Genomic DNA, 18078 nt, shown 5'->3' with positions numbered 1-18078 from the left:
TAGAGACTTTTTGTGTGTTGTATTCCTGTAATGTGATTTAGGGAACTCTCTGGCAAGGCAGAGCCAATCAAGAAGGAATCCTGATGATTCCTTCCATTTCCATGAAAAAGGCCTAATCTTGGACTTAACTGAGAGGTGATAAAACCTACTGACATCTCCTGAGAAAAAACTTACCCTCTTGATTTGAGAGTTTATAAATAAGATGATTTTTAAATAATTTCTTTTCTTCTACATCCAGGATGATTTGAAACAGTATAAATTTATCATCATGTATGTTTTACTTAAAACAACTCTCTATAAAACTGAAATGTGAGGATTTAAGAAACCCGGTTTTCAAAATATTACAAATGGTTGCTATTTAGTCTTTTAGAGCTGCAGTATTTATTTTGCAAACTTTTTTCTGGCCCTTTACTTCACGACATCTGGTAAAGTTTACTGATAATCAAGGCTGAATAACTTATAACATCTACAATCAGTATGTAATCAAATCTGATGAAAAAACATTTACACATGCTTATTTCATTCCCATATATATATATATAAATTTTTAAAATGAACTATTTTAAAGTGCTGCTCTTTCACAACTTACCCTCTATTTCTGGAACTAGAAAAGTTCTTTTGGGTATTGGTGTCTTGACATGAATGGGAATATTCAAAATTAATATGGTATTAATGATAGCAATTAAATCTAGGTCTTTTTGTTGTATTGTTTGCACTTTGTATTGTTTGCACATGGATTTCCTTGAATCTAATACTGTTTAGGGGGTTACTGTGAATATTTTGTAGAAAAATCTGCATTCCGAGGAGTCACTTCTAAAGAGTTGGCATCCAAAATGTTACTAAATGAAAATTAATTGCTTTTCATAAAAAAAGAACATTTTACAACATTGTGTAATCATATTAAAACAATGACTGGCCTCACTAATGGAAATTAAATGTGATCCTGGGTGTTCTGGCAGTGTAGCCTGGGAACTGGGTTTGCATGTAAAAGTGCAGTTTCTCTCCCCTGAGCAGATTTTGATTCTCAAAATAATTAGTTCTGTCAAATAATTAATTTTGTTGACAAGACTAAGTTGAGAATATACAACCTCCCTCACATATATTATAATTATTTGGAATGACAAGATGATATCAAACAATAATCTTCAATTCTGGATGTCAAACTTGATCAGATCATTTCTTTTAGTACTTCTGAGGTTCATGTTCATAACCTTGAATGGAACTCATAACTCATTGTCTATAATGCCATTTATATGTGGAATATTTATTGTAGTCTTTGCATCTGCTTTGTGTTTGTGTGTAAGGAAATGTTTTTATAAAACACGCAATTTGCCAAGAGGTAACTTGTAAGCTTGTATCCAAATTTTAATTTGTTATTTTCTTTTTTAAAGTATATTATTTTCTAAAGCTCTTTAAAAAGGTAGTTATGTAAATTGTTGTGCTTCTTTTGCTTTCCAAAGTTAGATAACATTTTAAAAATACATCTTACCCTTCAGATGTCATTACACATCCAATTTAACTTTCTCCTTAGATGAGTTAGAACACTAGAAATAAGGAGTCATGTCAATACGTACTCACAAGTGAACACAATTTATCAGCTGACATAATTTTATATAAAACTGAAACTTTGGTGATATCCCAGCTAAAGTCATTAAAATACTTCTTATTTAACATTATTCTGTAAGTCCGTGGTCAAGGAAATGAGACATAAACATAATATATTTCAGAATGATCATTTCCTACAGACAACATGAAAACCAGTACATAGAAACTGAAAACCACTAGAATAAATATGATTATTTAAGAATGTTCAACTATATTGATCTCTTGATCTATGTTAATTTTTATTTTTTATTTTTTCTTCAAGCTTTTATTTAAATTCCAATTAGTTAATATGCAGTGTAAATTAGTTTCAGGTATAAAATTTAATGATTCATCACTTACATACAACACTCAGTGTGCATCACAAGTGCCCTCCTTAATCCCTATCACCTATTTAACCCATCCCCCATCCTCCTCCCTCGGTTAACTCTCAGTTTGTTCTCTATAGTTAAGAGTCTGTTTTCCGCTTTGCCTTTCTACCCCCACCCTCCTGCCCCATGTTCATCCGTTTTGTTTCTTAAATTCCACAAATGAGTGAAATCATATGGTATCTGTTTCTGTATGACCAACTTACTTAGCATAATACTCTCTAGGTCCATCTACATCAGTGCAAATGACAAGATTTCATTTTTTATGGATCTGTGTGTATGTGAGTGTGTGTATCACCTCTTCTTTATCCATTTGTCAGTCAGTGGTCATTTGTGCTCTTTCCGTAATTTAGCTATTGTTGACAGTGCTGCTATAAAACTTGAGGGTGCACATAACCGTGTTTGTTTGTTTGTTTTTTTATCTCTTGGGTAGATACTTAGTAGTGCAATTGATGAATAGGGTAATTCTATTTTTAACTTCTTGTGGAATCTGCATACTGTTTCCCAGATTGGTTTCACTAGTTTGCATTCCCACTCACAATGTAAGAAGGTTCCCCTTTCTCTGCATTCTTGCTGTATCTGTTGTTCCCTATGTCATTTTTTTAGCCATTTGGGCAGGTGTGAGGTGATTTCTCACTGTAGCTTCCCTGATGACATCTCATGTGTCTGTTAGCTATCTGGATGTCTTCTTTGGAAAAATGTCTATTCGCGTCTTCTGCCCATTTTTAAACTGGATTATTTGATTTTGGGGTCTTGAGTTTTATAAGTTCTTTATATATTTTGGATACTAACCCTTCATCAGATATATCTTTTGCAAATATCTTCTCCCATTCCAAAGACTGCCTTTTAGTTTTTTTGGTTGCTTCCTTCATAGCAGAAGATCTATGTCAATTTTTAAATCTACATCTCTTTTTCTGTGTTTCTCTCTCTCTCTCATAAAATAAATATCTCTGGGGATGGCTTCCAGGTGTCATTTTCTAAAAACAAAAAACAAAAAAACAAAAAACAAAACTCCTAAGGTTTTCGTTAGACCAGTATTGATATGTATTAAAAAAATTAGAATTTTACTCAAAAATTGTTTTAAAGTCTTAATCAAATGAAAATACACCAGCCACATTTTTAAAGGATAGATTGGCAATTATAAAGGTGTGGAGTTTTTCTCATATTAATTTGTAGTTTGTAGAGCAATCCAATCAAATAAAATTTTTAAAATATTTTTGAAATACAATTGACATACAATGTTACACTAGTCTCAGGTATACAACGTAGTGATTTGATAATTCTATACAATACACAGTGTTTACTACAATAAGTATAGTTACCATCTGTCACCATACAAATATTACATTGTTATTAACAATATTTCCTATGGGGTACTTCTCATCCCCATGATTTATTTATTTTATAACTGGGAGTTTATACATCTTGATCCCCCTCCTTTTCCCACCCATCCTGCCACCAGTTTATTCTCTGTATTTATGAGTCTGTATCTGGTTTTTAGTTGTTTGGTTTTGTTTCATTTTGTTTTGTATTCCACATATAAGTAAAATCCTATGGTATTTGACTTTCTCAGTCTGACTTGTTTCACTTAACATAATACACTCTAGGTCCACCTGTGTTGTCACAAATGGCAAAGATCTCATTCTTTTTTATGGCTGAGAAATATTCCATTGTATATATATGGTATACACCACATCTTTATCCATTCATCTATCAATGGATGCTTAGATTGCTTCAATACCTTGACTATTATAATTAACGCTGTAATGAACACAAAGGGGTGCATATATCCTTTGGAATTAGTATTTTCATTTTCTCTGAGTAATCAGCAGTAGAATTATTGAGTTCTATGGTATTTCTATTTTTAATTTTTTGAGGAAACTCTACTGTTTTCCACAGTGGTTGTCCAAATTACATTCCCACCAAAAGTTCACGAGGGTTTCCTTTTGTCCATATCCTTTTGTCATTGTCCTCACTAATATTTGTTATTTCTTGTGTTTTTTTGATACCATGTGGTGCTAGCTCATAGTGGGTTTGATTCGCATTCCCTTAATGATTAGTGATGAACATATTTTTAATGTGTCTCTTGGCCATCCCTGTTTTCTTTGAAAAAAAGTCTATTCAGGTCTTCTATGCCTTTTTTACCTAGATTATTTGCCATATGCCAAATTACTGAAAAAAAATTTTAAGGATTTTATTTATTTGAGAGAGAGAACAAGCAGGGGGAAGGGCAGAGGGAGAGGGAGAAGCAGGCTCCCTGCTCAGCGGGGCTTATCCCAGGACCCTGAGATCATGACCTGAGCCAAAGGCAGCTGCCTAACCAACTGAGCCACCCAGGAGCCCCCATAAATATTTTTAAATAATTTAGCAAATGACAAATAATTCTAAAGTTCTTATGTGTGTGTAAGTGGTTACATTTCCATATATGGTTTGAAAAGAAATGCAGGTAGAATAACAGCACCATTAGATGTTCGCATTCATATAGATTGATACACACAATAATTAACATAATTCTGATGTATATAAGAATATATCATATCCTATAGGATATACTGCAGATCATTAGCTAAGCAAATGATTGTTCGGTAAATGGTGTTGAATTACTGGCTGTTCTTATGGGGAAAAATCAAATGTAGTTACACTCAACATGATTAAAATTTATAAATCCCATACATCTCATGGCAAAGTTATTTTTATTCTAGGAACCCATCATAAAGATAAAAATTAAAATACACAAAGATATAAACTTAATGGTTATAATAGGGAAAAAATAAGCAACACTTAAAAGACCAATATCAAGTAGAGTCTTATGATAGAATATTAATGTGTTTCAAAATAAATACTAAAATTTTATTTGCAAAAAATTGGTTAAAAATAAATTAGAAGGAAATATGACAATTAATTTTATTTTTGATGTTATTTTTATTTCTGTATGTTTTCTGATTTTTACATGTTTCTAAACAAACATGAATTTGTCATAAATAAAAAAGCAAAAACAAATTATTTCAAAATACTATTTCTGGGAGTTAAGTTATTCACAAAAACTTTAATATTCACTGAATATCATAAAATCACCAAAAAAAAGGGCTTTGAAAATTTTGCTGTTTCAGAAAACTTAATATTAAAATGGTCTTTTTTTTTTAGTCCTTAGATTTAATCCAATTCCCATTAAAGACCCACTCTTCATGTGCATTTTGTATGTGTAATTATCACTTTGTTTTGTGCTGTGTAATTGGTTGGTAATTCCAGCCAATGTCCATGCTGTGACATCCTATGACCCTAGGAGTTGTCATTGAGAACATGATTGGATCATTCTCCATCATAAAGGAAAGAACTTCAATTGCCCATCTTTAAAAGTGATGTTTAGTGTCCATTTTTTTCCAGATTTTTTCCAGATTTATTGAGATATAACTGAAATGTAATATCATATAAGTTTCAGGTGTACAATGTGGTGATTTGATGCATGTGTATCCAATAAACATCCCACTCCTTAAAGTAACTGCCAAAATAATTTAGAGTATATTTTGAAGAATAAATTTGGGAAGGAAGAATGCTAAGGAATATTTTGACCCATACATTTTAACATTAGAATGACAAATGTTGCCACAGCCTTAGAGAAAATACTGTTGATGAAAATAAAAATTCTAGATACATACCAAATTGTATGTGAAAGTTTAATCTGGTAAGAGGCCTCATTTGTTTTCAGTGGAAGAAATATAGTATAGTTAATATGTAGCATTGACATATTGGGACGTCCAACTGTAAGAAATCAATTACACCTCTAACCCTAAAAAAATAATGAATACAAACCAAAAATATTCAGAACATTGTAAAGATCCAGAAGTAAAGATTAAAGATTAAATAATGAAGTTTTAGAAAATCATAGGAATATATATTAATCAAGACATGAAACCTAAATAATTTAATGGAAAAGATCAATATATCTGATTTCATAAGAATAAAAATTCCTTGAGGCACCTGGGTGGCACCTCCTGGGTTAAGCAGCCAACTCTTGGTCATGATCTCAGGTCCTCGGGATCCAGCCTCATATTGGGCTCCATGCTCAGTGGGGAATCTCCTTGAGGATTCTCTCTCTTCTTCTGTTCCTCCCCCTGCTCTCTCTCTCATATAAATAAATAAACCTTTATAAAAAAAAAGAATAAAAATCATTTGCTAATGAAAGACACCATAAAGTTAAGATAAAAATAATTTTGGAAATACCTAAGTGAAGTAAAGAATTACAATGTTTACTATGCAAAGAACACCTAAAAATTGATAAGAAAAATACAATTTACCCACTTTTTAAAAAATGGACAAATGATACCACAGCCAATTCAAAAAGGAGGAAAAGTAAATGGATGATAATATATGAAATTGTGTTAAAGACCATTAATGGAAAAATGTAAAGGGAAATAACAATGAGCTACCCATTTTACCCATCAGTATCGTTTTACTTTGTTATATACTAACAATAAATTATATTTTTTTATCAGTTAAAAAATTTTTCAGGAAAGGAAATAACTAAAATAAAAAGGAACATGGAATAATATACAAATTTTTAGATGATTTAATATTAAGTGAAAAAAACCTAAAATTGAATGTGATTGGAAATTTTTTATCTTCCTTTTTTTTATTTAGAGAGAGAATGCAAGAGCAGGAGGGGGAGGGAGCAAGAGTGGGGTGGGGCAGAGGGAGAGGGAAAATCTTAAGCAGGCTCCACAGTCAGCATGTAGCTGGGCACATGGCTAATCTCAGGACCCTGAGATCATGACCATGAGATCATGACCTGAGCCAATATCAAGAATCTGACCTTAACCAACTGAGCTACCCAGGCATCCCAGAACCCAGAAATATTTTAAAAATGATAACCTCAAGAAAGAATAAACAACTATAAAGGGAAATACATTAAAATTTTAATAATAATATTAGACAGTAGGGTTAAAGAGCTAAGGTTCATAAACATGTTGACAATAGTACCTTGTGCATAGAGACTTTCAATATATGGTGGGTATTTTTATTTTTATTGTCACTTTTACTCATGTGTAACTATTATTATGGGGTTTTTTATGTGTTTGTTTTTGTAATTTTTTGCATCTTCCTTATATTCATTAGCATATTATAACATAGAACTCCATAATAACTATTTAATGGTACCAATGACAAAGTCAATACTGAACAAATTAACCATGACATTAGAATGATACTTTTCTCTGAAACTTCTGGTTTATTTCTATGCATCATTATTACTCTTCCTTAATGACCATCTCTGTTCCAACTAGATCACCATGCTGTCACTAATATTTTAAGTGTCTCCTATGTACCCAAGTATAATAATAATTGCCTCATCTCCATCCCAATTTTATGAGAAAAGTGATATCATTATCCCAATTTTACAGATAGGGTTAATGAACATGAAGGAAGTTAAATAACTTTCTCAAGGACATACAGGTGCTAGAAAATGGTGCTGCCATTTGAATGAAGACCTCCTGATTTCAGAATCTGTGTGTTTAGCATTCTCTTATTGCCTCCATACCTATAATTTAATTCACAGAAAATTGGATTTTTCCAAGTTCTATTTTTGTCATGAATTATTACAAAGTTTATAGTTCAAATTATTGTTTTCTAAAATACTAATAATCAAAATATTTTGTGAAGTGTTAGATTATTAGATTTTCTTAGGTTTGGAAATATATTTAGTTAGCTAAATGAAACAATGATTATTCCTAAGAGGAAAAAAAATGTAGTTTTTCTAAGTCTCAGATAAAAAAATGATTTTGAAAGTAAAATAATGTATTAGATCATGGTACACTAATTTCCAGTTCCTTTGTATTTTATAAAAAATATGATTAAAATTATTCAATAGACAAAAAAAATCTACATTATAAGATACCTTATACTGTATGTGCCCTTTAAAGGTATTAGTTGAGCTAGAATACATGTAAAATTTTACCTGGTTGAAATACCATTTTAGATTGAATCCTTCCAGCTTAAATCAATCTGCTCTTACATTCTTATGTTATCAGATATTTTGCTCTCTTTTGAACGCAACAAAGGTAATATAAGTTTCTACATCTGAAGCCTGTCACAAGGCAGAGCTCAATTTAACAAAAAATTGTATATACTTATGTAATCAGAGAAAAGCTGTCATCTCGCTGATATCTGGAAACCACTGTTCTTTGAAAAATGTGTCGAACACATACTGTGGAACTAGAGGTTTTTTTTTGTTGTTGTTGTTTTTGTTTTTCATTGTGTGGGCAAATTAATGATGGTGGACTTGGTATTGTCCCCCACTCCTTCTACCCTGCATTTGCCTGCCCTATCTCCTTTACTTCAAACAGATACAGTCTAGAGTCACTCGGATACTATCCTCAAAGCCTATTTACCCATTAGATCTAGAAATAGAATTGGGTGCAAATAAAATTCCATTCTCATTTATTTATCTCAGAATTGAATTAATAGTTCTCAGTATGTGAGACACAGGCATCATTGGTCCGTTCATGATCCATTTTATTCCAAAAGTAATTATTTAATTATGGGATACCAAAGTCCAATTATGTAGTCTTCACATACGCAGTTCTATAGTGAACCAATATGCAGAAATTGTGGTTGGGTGAGATCAACTAAAAGGCTTCCAGTCTGAAATTCAGGCTGTGGCATCTGGTTAGTATCTTAGAATTAGAAGGAAATAAAAGGAAATAAAAAGGTCTGCGGAAGTACAAAGTCTGTTAATTTGCCATCAAGTATGGATTGTCCAGTCTCATTAAGCACATAGGGTCTTTGCCACTTTTGTTGCTCTGTGACACAGGAGGTCAGTTTGAGTGACTTCACAGCTTATGGAGGTTTATTTTACCCTCCAAGGGCAGGGCCCAGTGTGTGTTTGGCACGAAGAAGGTGTCTTACCCTGTGTTCATAGAGGTGAGCTCTAGCCAATGACTTTAAAGACTATTGTAGACAGTTAAAAGTACTTTGTTTGTGTATTTCACACGGTGTTCGTTAGGTCTTGATGACAGTGTATTTCACATTTAGATAAAAGAGGATTTTGCTCTGGCAGGCCTGTGTACAAAGCTAATCCTCTCTGAAGAAGGAAAATTAAGGACATATTTTACCAGTTGATACCTAGCAGTAGATTAATGACTGGCATTTCTAAGACTGCATGTCAAAGAATTTAAATAAACATTTGTTAAGGTGATACATTAGAGTCAATGTGCTCTTGTTGCTATCATTGTAAAGGGAAATGATTCAGAAAAAAAAGGGAAGGCTTGTTAGACACATGAAGAGGTCTTATGTTACTTCAGAAACACTATTTTTAAAGATTATTATCCTTCAGAATACCATGTTCACACACCTTGAGAAGAAAATAAGATCCTCTAATTCATGAGCAAGGTTAAACATGAGCTTGAGACCCTCACTAAAATAACAATTGAGTTAACCCAGTGGTTTGTACTAGTATGCATCACAAAGAGAAGGAATGTTGGAGAATATAAGAGCTGAAGTAGGACTTGGTGGGCCTGAGACTCAACCCTACAGCTATATGATCCATATCACTGAATATTTTAGCCTGAGCTACTTTCTATGTTAATGACACCAGTAGTACAAGTCCCATCTCTGTCACAGTTATTATAACAATCAATGAGATAATAATAGTTGAGCATTTTTGTAAGCTTTGAATTGCTGTATAAATACAAAACAATTTAAATACAAAATCTTGAAAGGAACTGTGGTGGGACAAGCTGATTTAACATTTATTAAAACAGTACTATATGCTAAATACTGTACAAATATTCTGGTTTTTTTAAAGCTGAATTTTTCAGTTTGCCTTGTGATTGTATTTTTTTCTTAAAGATTTTATTTATTTATTGGACAGAGAGAGAGAGACAGCGAGAGAGGGAGCACAAGCAAAGCAAGGGGAGTGTGAGAGGGAAAAGCAGGCTCCCCGCTGAGCAGACGCTTAACTGTCTGAGCCACTCAGGCACCCTTGGATTTAATCTCTTAAAAAGTATAACCCATTCTACTCCACTAGTAAGAAATCAAGAATCCAATTAAATTAAGCGTTTTGCTTTAAATCATGATTCTTAGACTACTGCCACTCCTCTTATAATGGACTGATGATGCATTATAAAAAATCATAATAATAAAGGGGCTCAGTGGGTTAAATGTCTGCCTTCAGCTCAAGTCATGATCTCAGGGTCCTGGGATCAAGCCTCACATGATGGTGGTGGCGGTTGAGGGGAGGTGGCAGGGGGGTTGGGATGGAAGTTGGGTGGGTGAGGACCCCCCCGCTCAGTGGGGAGTCTGCTTCTCTGCTTCTTCCTCTTCCTCTGCATGCTGCTCCCTCTGTTTGTGCTTTCCCCCTCTCTCTCTCTGTCAAATAAATAAAAATCTTAAAAAAAAAGTAAATAAAGGGTTCTGACTGATCTTTTCAACTTAAGTAATTATATTTTATAGAATTTAAGGATTACTTATAACCAGATTTTTTAAAGTAAGATAAATATCAAAGAACATGTAAACGAACATATAACAACTATATTTCTTAAATAACTAAGTTGGGGATTACAAAAATATTTTTCTACTTATACATTTGCTTGCCTTGTGGAAAAAAATACATATGTTGATTACACGTATATTATGTCATAAAAGGTGTTTGGTTGCAGAAAGACAAATTTTTAAGAACAATACAACGCATCGTATGCGAAAGTTTAGAGGTGTGGGGTTATCTGCCTGGGTGGGCACATCTTTTGATGTGTGGACGTATGGATCATGTTAGTGCTTCAGCGTGATTGCTTCAACGTGATGTTAGTGCTTCAAAGGAGAGGACCTTCTCAGAATGAGAAGGAATGGCCTTAGATTTGAATTGCTCTGATTCCTTGTCTAATCCTCCAGTATCAAAATGTTGAAATGTGTTGTGAATGGTATAAGAACTAATAGCATGATGGAATGGAACGGGACAGTCATTGGTCTGAATCTGGACTCCACTATTTCATAGTTGTGTCCCCTTGGACAAGTTAGCTTCTGTGTGTGTAATTGTGTCGGTCTGTAGAATGTGGATAATACTACCTTGTTTGATGTATTTTTTAATCCAGTGATAACTTACGAACCATCTAGGAAAGCATTTGACAAATGTGGGAGCCACCAGGGCAGCTGTTAATAACCCAACAGATAACCGGCAGGATCCAGTCTGCCAAAAATCTTGAGCATTCTCTGATTTGTTTTTTGTTTTGTCTTGTTTCTTATGTTGCTGCTCTTTCTTTTTCCTTCTTAGTTTTCAGGCGTCTAAAAGGTTTTCTTACTTCTGATTTTTCATTTGCTTTAGCTTTGAACCCAGGCTCTCAATGTCATTTCTTTGCTTAGAATTATAACTTCTGACCAATCCACCCAACTTAGATTAAGTTGTCTTCCCTGTCTTAGCACACTGTCTACATGAGCAAAGCAAAACATATGTAAGCCCTGACATCGTTGAAATACTGCTATTTTGTGTTTAAAATGTGCATAATGACTGCAGGTAATAAGGATTAGTTTTTCATTATCTTTTAGTAAACTAACTTGCCAGCCAGAAGACAGTATTTATCAAATGGTGGGGGTCTGTGCTGATTCTTTCTGAGGTTTGTTCTTGACCGTGAACAAACTCATGATATGGGGACATTTTCTGAACATTCTTCTTTGAGATCTGATATCAGGAAATGTAATCTTTTATTACATTGAAATAAGGTTTCAATGCTTTATTTTTACAATTATGTATCTATTCTATAACGTTATTATATTAAATTATATCTATTAAATTATGCATCTATTCGATAACTTTCTTGTTGATAATCACTATAATATATACTCCTTGTCTCTCATAAAATATAAAACATGGAAAAAACTTCATATTCATGAAAAGTTGTCTGACATAAACTCCTTCTTTGAAGGTAAGAAACACCAGTGTGTGACACTCACATGGATTTTCTGACTCACTTCAGCTTTACAAATAAGGGAATGCTGTACTTCTAAAAATAGTAACATACTTAGTAATTTGTTATCATTAAAGCATCATAAAAACTATTAATGAGTTAACGTCTTTTGAATGTTACATTTTGTTGGATCTCCAGTGTTTTTGAAATTTAATAGTATACATCTGTTTTGTCTCCAGGATCGGCATTGTGTTCCCTCAGCCCAAATTCTTAGCAGACTTTGTGTGAGGTGTGGGTCGTGGCCTACAGACGTGGGTCACACTAGGAAGAGCCAGGGTTTTGCCTTTGTTAGCTTCATTATAAATGAGGAATTACACTGGAGAGCACTTAGAGTTCTAGCAGATGGTCCTCTAAAAGTGGCTGTTATATGTAAAGTATTTTATGGGAACTTAGAGATAATCAGATAACACTACAAATAATGCCTGCTGAATATGCAGTGGGTAAGAAACGTATCAGCACTCTTTTAAAAATCAGTTTGGCCTCCGGACTCTCAAGCCTACAAAACCTACTTATGTAGTTATAATATCTGTGTTTTTCTGTATAAATCTTTGCAAAGCTGAGGTCATTACTGTTTGTTTTTATGACCCTAAGCGATATTCAGTTTTATTTTACCGAATAAATTGTTTAGCTATCAGCTAAACAATAGCTACATAGCGAGAGCTATTATTTCTGACTATACTTCAGTAAAATACAAGTTTTTTCTTGATACAATGGAGACAACCACTCCCCATCCAATTTTTTAAATAGCTCTTCTTTCCTGTTTGAATCTGTCATGTTTCATGGATGCTAAAATGTTTTTGTAGAGAGGAATGTCTTTATACACCATTTTAAAATAATGAGATCCGTTCCAAATATGGAATTGCATGTTCCTTAATTCAGTAGTGAGCATGTATTCCTTTCAAAACTTCACAAAAATTGTGAGGACGCATAAAAATACATACCTTTAACAATAGTGGTCAAAAGTATTTCTTACACTTTGATTCTCAAAATTGTGTTTCTTACTTATAGAAATATGATAATCCCTTCCAGTGTGTATTTCAACCTATTTGGTTTACATATATATTTAATATACATAGGCTCTTCTATTTGATTTAGGTGGTGGGTCATGCCAAAAGTTATGAATATATATTTGCAAATACATATACATATAAAATATAGTGATTGTACAGTATATAACCATACAGAGATGGAATACATATGTACCAGGATGGAATAAACTTTCAGTTGAAGCAAGAGGGAAAAAACACATTTCTTGCTCATGAGATATGACAGAGCCTTTTACAGATGTTAACCTGTCAGATATGCTCCTTCTACAGAATCTCTGGCCGCTTCTGTCAGGAATTTTGACTCTCAATAAAATTAATCATGCAGTCATTGAAAGCAATGGATTTACCAATTAATAGTCTTATAAAATTATCTCAAAATTATAAAAAAAATCAAATTGTTATTTGCCTGGTTGGGAAGTTAGAGTAGTAGAGTTGATGTTGATGTGTATATTTAAATCAAACTAATAATATCCTTAAGAAGCAAAAAGAATAACAGACATTTATCCACCCATTCATTCATTTTAAAATTTTCATTTGCAAATTTAAAAGTGAACTCAATGAGTGTTAAGCACCTGATGTGTTCGAAACCCTGAACTAAATTATATAAAAGTGAAAATGTGGGGCACCTGGGTGGCTCAGTGGGTTAAGCCTCTGCCTTCAGCTCAGGTCATGATCTCAGGGTCTTAGAATCAAGTACTGCATTGGGCTCTCTGCTCGGCAGGGAGTCTGCTTCCTCCTCTCTCTCTGCCTGCCTCTCTGCCTACTTGTGATCTCTGTCTGTCAAATAAATAAATAAAAATATAAAAAATATTGTGAAAATATGTGTGTATGTGTGTGTGTATATATATGTATATGTATATGTATACATACATATATATACACATACATACATGTATATATACATATGTATATGTATATGTATACATACATATATATACACACACACATACACACATATACATATACGTATAATGCATCATCTCTGCATTTAACTTAGTAAGAAAATGAGAGCTACATGAAAGGACAGATATAGGACACACGCAGCTCATTTTGTTTCTACATATTTCTCACTAAAATTATCTATAAAATCAAATTAATGATTTTCTCTTTCCTTGCAAAGTTTTATGTAACTCATTGACCAGAGATTTAAATATCTTAAACAAAACAGCCCAAAGAACCTATTTTGTTGCTTATATTTTGGACCTACATGATCTCTCAGGGCCTTTTGGCTAAGATCAAGTGTAGTATCTGTTCTTATCAGTTTGAAATACTTTAAATAATAACATGTTCTGAGAAAAATTTGTATGTGAAATTTGATTTGAAAGCCTTCAGTGACCACTCTATTGAACCAAAATTCATGTCAAACCAAGGTTAAGGGTCTCTTTTATGTGAAGAAAGGACAAAAGACTTTAAGGGCGAGACAAAGACTGTATAAAGTGGAGACCCAGCACCCTCCTCCACTTTTCAGGTATAAGCTGCCCTGGGTCCACCCCCAGGAGGATATCTGACTGTAGCTTATCTCCCTCTCCAGGGTGGGGTTCTCTCCAGCTGCAGATCCAATTTTCGTATTGTTCTGAGAGACATAGAGCTGTTCTGGCTACACCTTGTCATGTCGGTTTAGTATAGACCTTTGTAAATTATAAACCATTGGTATCAGTGTGTGTGTGCAATGAATATTAATTTCTATCTGTCACATCAGCGTGGAAGCTAATAAGAGCCCAGTAGATCATATTTCTGTATAAATGCAGCAGTCTATGTAGAATTGGCCAATTTCTGGAGTCTGACCTTCCCAGAATATTACCTCCACAGATGATCTCATTATTTAGAGCAGAAATTACAAATAAAAATTGTAGCAGTATCTCAAAAATATCTAACAAATGTTGAAAAAGAGCATTTCCAACACTGAATATTGTTACCTGAGCACAGGACATGTACAATATAGATGAAGTTTAGATCCAAATACTCTTCCTAGCTCCTCTGCAAGCTATCGTGAGTTTCACTTGCAATATCAAGGACTGAAAGAGAAGATGGGTGAAACATGAAAGTCATTTCTGAAAGTCCGTGTATAGACCGGGATGCCTGAACTTGTATGACATCAGGTCCTTATTATGTACATGCCATTATACTCAAGGACAGATCGTAATACCAAAGGCAAGGTACCTGTAGAATCTCAATTGCTCCATGAGTATGAGATAAATACCAGCCAAGGCTCTGATATGTCACTTGTTAATTAAAACCTCTTCAGTATGTTGATTCACAAGAACCTCTTTTGAGAAATCGTGCTAACTTCAGAATTACAGTGATCTCAGATAGAATATTATCAGAATAATATATATCTCCAGAGGTCCCTGGAGAAGCAATTTGAGAAAGACCTGGTGGAAAGCACTAGAAATCAGAGTCCAAATTCAGCTCCAGAGAAGTTATCTGATAGAAAACTGAGCATCCCAGAGGTTACATATCTGCTTAGTTACACATCTAGAAAGAGGAGAGCTGGTTATACTTACCATGGGCTGAAACCCAATCACAAGGTAAATTTTGAAAAAATTCCTTTTTTTTTTTTTTTTAACTTGAGTGTAGTTAACATACAGTGTTATATTGTTTCAGGTGTATAATACAGTGACTCAGCAATCCTATACATTATTCAGTGTTCATCATGGAAAATGTGCTCTTAATCAGCTTTAAAAATATTGTAGATAATTTGTACAATACACTACAGTACTAGTTTGATAAATATTAGTCATCCTTGTATGTATAAATCCAACAACAGCATTCTTTTTGTTTTTTTAAAGATTTTATTTATTTGACAGAGATCACAAGTAGTCAGAGAGGCAGGCAGAGAGAGGAGGAAGCAGGCTCCCCGCCAAGGAGAAAGCCCAACGTGGGGCTCGATCCCAGGACACCCGGGATCATGACCTGAGCCGAAGGCAGAGGCTTTAACTCACTGAGCCACCCAGGTGCCCCCAACAACAACATTCTTAAAAATGAAGGTAGTTTTCCTCCCCAAGTCTGATAATTTATACTAGTTATGCTAATATTAAAACTTAGTAAGAAAACCCCTGGGGATAAAAATACATAATATGTTTATTTAAAAAAAATAAATTAAAAAAAAAACTTAGTAAGAAAAAAATACAGTAGGACATCTATGTGGAGACTACAGATGTCTAGTGAATTAAGACCCTTAGGTGGCATAGTTATCTCATACCTACAGTTAGTTACTCTCTCCTTACTACCATTTGTGGCATAAGGTTTTAACAAATCTTTTACTAAGCTTACAAATAGGTGGTAATTATTAATAACCTTCAGCTTCTATTCAGAAAAGGGCATCCATAATTCTTAATTTCTACATTTCCTGGGATTTTCTAATATTTTATGGAGATTCTGCCTTGTGTAGCTAAGAGTAGGGAAGAATTGGAACATTTTGTGTCCCATCATAGGCTATTGCAGCAAATGGGACAGTATTTGTTCCACCAAAGAGAAATTATGCTCTAAATCAGTTATTTGCAATACCTGGATGGCTAGATGCTGTCATTTATAACGCTGTATCTGCATCCAGAGGTGCTGAGTTTAAGGAATTTGTAAACAGGAACTTTATCTGATCTGAACATACAGTAGGCATTTTCACTATATCATTTTTATTGCTACTTAATACAACCCAAATATTCAATTTCGTGGAGGGCAATTCACCGTTGCACCTACTGTAGGGCATTTATTTATATTTCAGGAGAGCACAGAAATGCCAGAGGGTTGGTTGTGGGATTTAAAACCTTTTACTCTAGGACCGGTCTTCCAAAGCCACGTCAATAATGATTGAAAGTTGTTCATCTCTGAGGGCAGTTTAGTAGCCTACATGAAATCACTTAGTGGTCCGAATTTAACTCCTGAGGGAACTGTCATGATTGACAGTTTGAACAAAGAGGACAAGAATGGAAAGGACCTGTTAACTAGGAGTGAGTGAATTTCTCCTGTGGGTATGACAGTGTTTATCTCCTGCAATTTAGCTTTAAGTGACCTGAGAGTTTAAAAATGGAGAAAGATGTTTTATTCAGTGGAGGAATATGGGGAACAGAGCATAGTTTTATCCTAGTGAATACACAAGAGCAATCTTCTATTTCTCCATTGCCGGCCTCATGTAATGCATCAATTAGAAGTGAATATTCTGATGCTTTTGCTTTGAATGTCCATATTTACATTTGTAAATTGTATTAAGGTGAACTATACCATAGCATTCATTACCATGTGACTTGCAGAAGAAGCTGAATACAAAGTTGAATGCATTCTGCTCTGTTTTCTATTATTTCAGGGAAACTCTAATTGGAGCCAGTAAATTGGTGGAGCTAACAAATTCTGAGGAAAAATTTACCAGAATCATCTCTGGGCATTCTTAAGATACAGTGTTACCTAGCATCCTTAATATAATTCTTAATATAAATCACAGACTAAATCTTAGCAGTTTGTGGCTATTCCTTTCTGCATAACCTGTATGGTTACAGTGGTGATGAGGCTTCTCAATATTAAACCCAAATTGGTGTCTTCCTCAGGTAAGTTGAAACACTTTTCTGGAAATACTCCAGATTCCAGAGGAAATGAAGGGAGAAGGTAGAACCCTCTCCTAACTATTCTAAATGTGAATATTTAATAAACCCTTAAACCAATGGAAGTTATATAATAAGTACTAAGTACTAAATGCTTGTTAAATATAAAATAACTTTTGCATAACTACTTTTGAAATAGTTTTAATGATTTGTAGACCATCTTTGAAAATTCAAAATCTCTTAAAAAGCAACTGTTTTAGCAATGTTTATAACAGGCATTAAAAAAGAAAGGTTATGTGACAAAGAATGAAGGGACACCGGCTACTTGTTTCGTACTTTTTCCTGACTGCATGGTCCCAGAGCACTAAGGGGTCTTGTCACATTGGTCTTGGTTTCTACATGGATGTGGTTGACCAGTCGGAAACCAAGGTAACTACCTCATGGTTCACAGCCTTCTGCCAAATAATGGTTCAGATAGCAGTTAGTGCTGTATATGCCTTATATCACAAAACCTACTATCCCTGCTTGACTTCTTTTCCCTAGTCAAGTAGTAGAAAGTGCCTAATTATTCTTGATTCAA

The 18078-nt window shown here is 33.9% G+C and overlaps 1 protein-coding gene and 1 pseudogene across 1 annotated transcript in view; both read left to right on the top strand.

The window, feature by feature from the left end:
- The window catches only part of RALYL (RALY RNA binding protein like), a 680011-nt gene that overhangs the window by 289989 nt on the left and 371944 nt on the right, over positions 1–18078 (top strand). The window lies entirely within an intron of this gene.
- Positions 14177–14310, top strand: LOC116874579 (annotated as a pseudogene).

The sequence above is a fragment of the Lontra canadensis genome, unplaced genomic scaffold (genome assembly GCF_010015895.1).
Source record: "Lontra canadensis isolate GAN:19392208 unplaced genomic scaffold, GSC_riverotter_1.0 scaffold37, whole genome shotgun sequence".
Lineage (NCBI taxonomy): Eukaryota > Metazoa > Chordata > Mammalia > Carnivora > Mustelidae > Lontra > Lontra canadensis.
The sequence above is the reverse complement of the archived record's forward strand: the minus strand, read 5'-3'. Positions and strand labels throughout refer to the sequence as shown.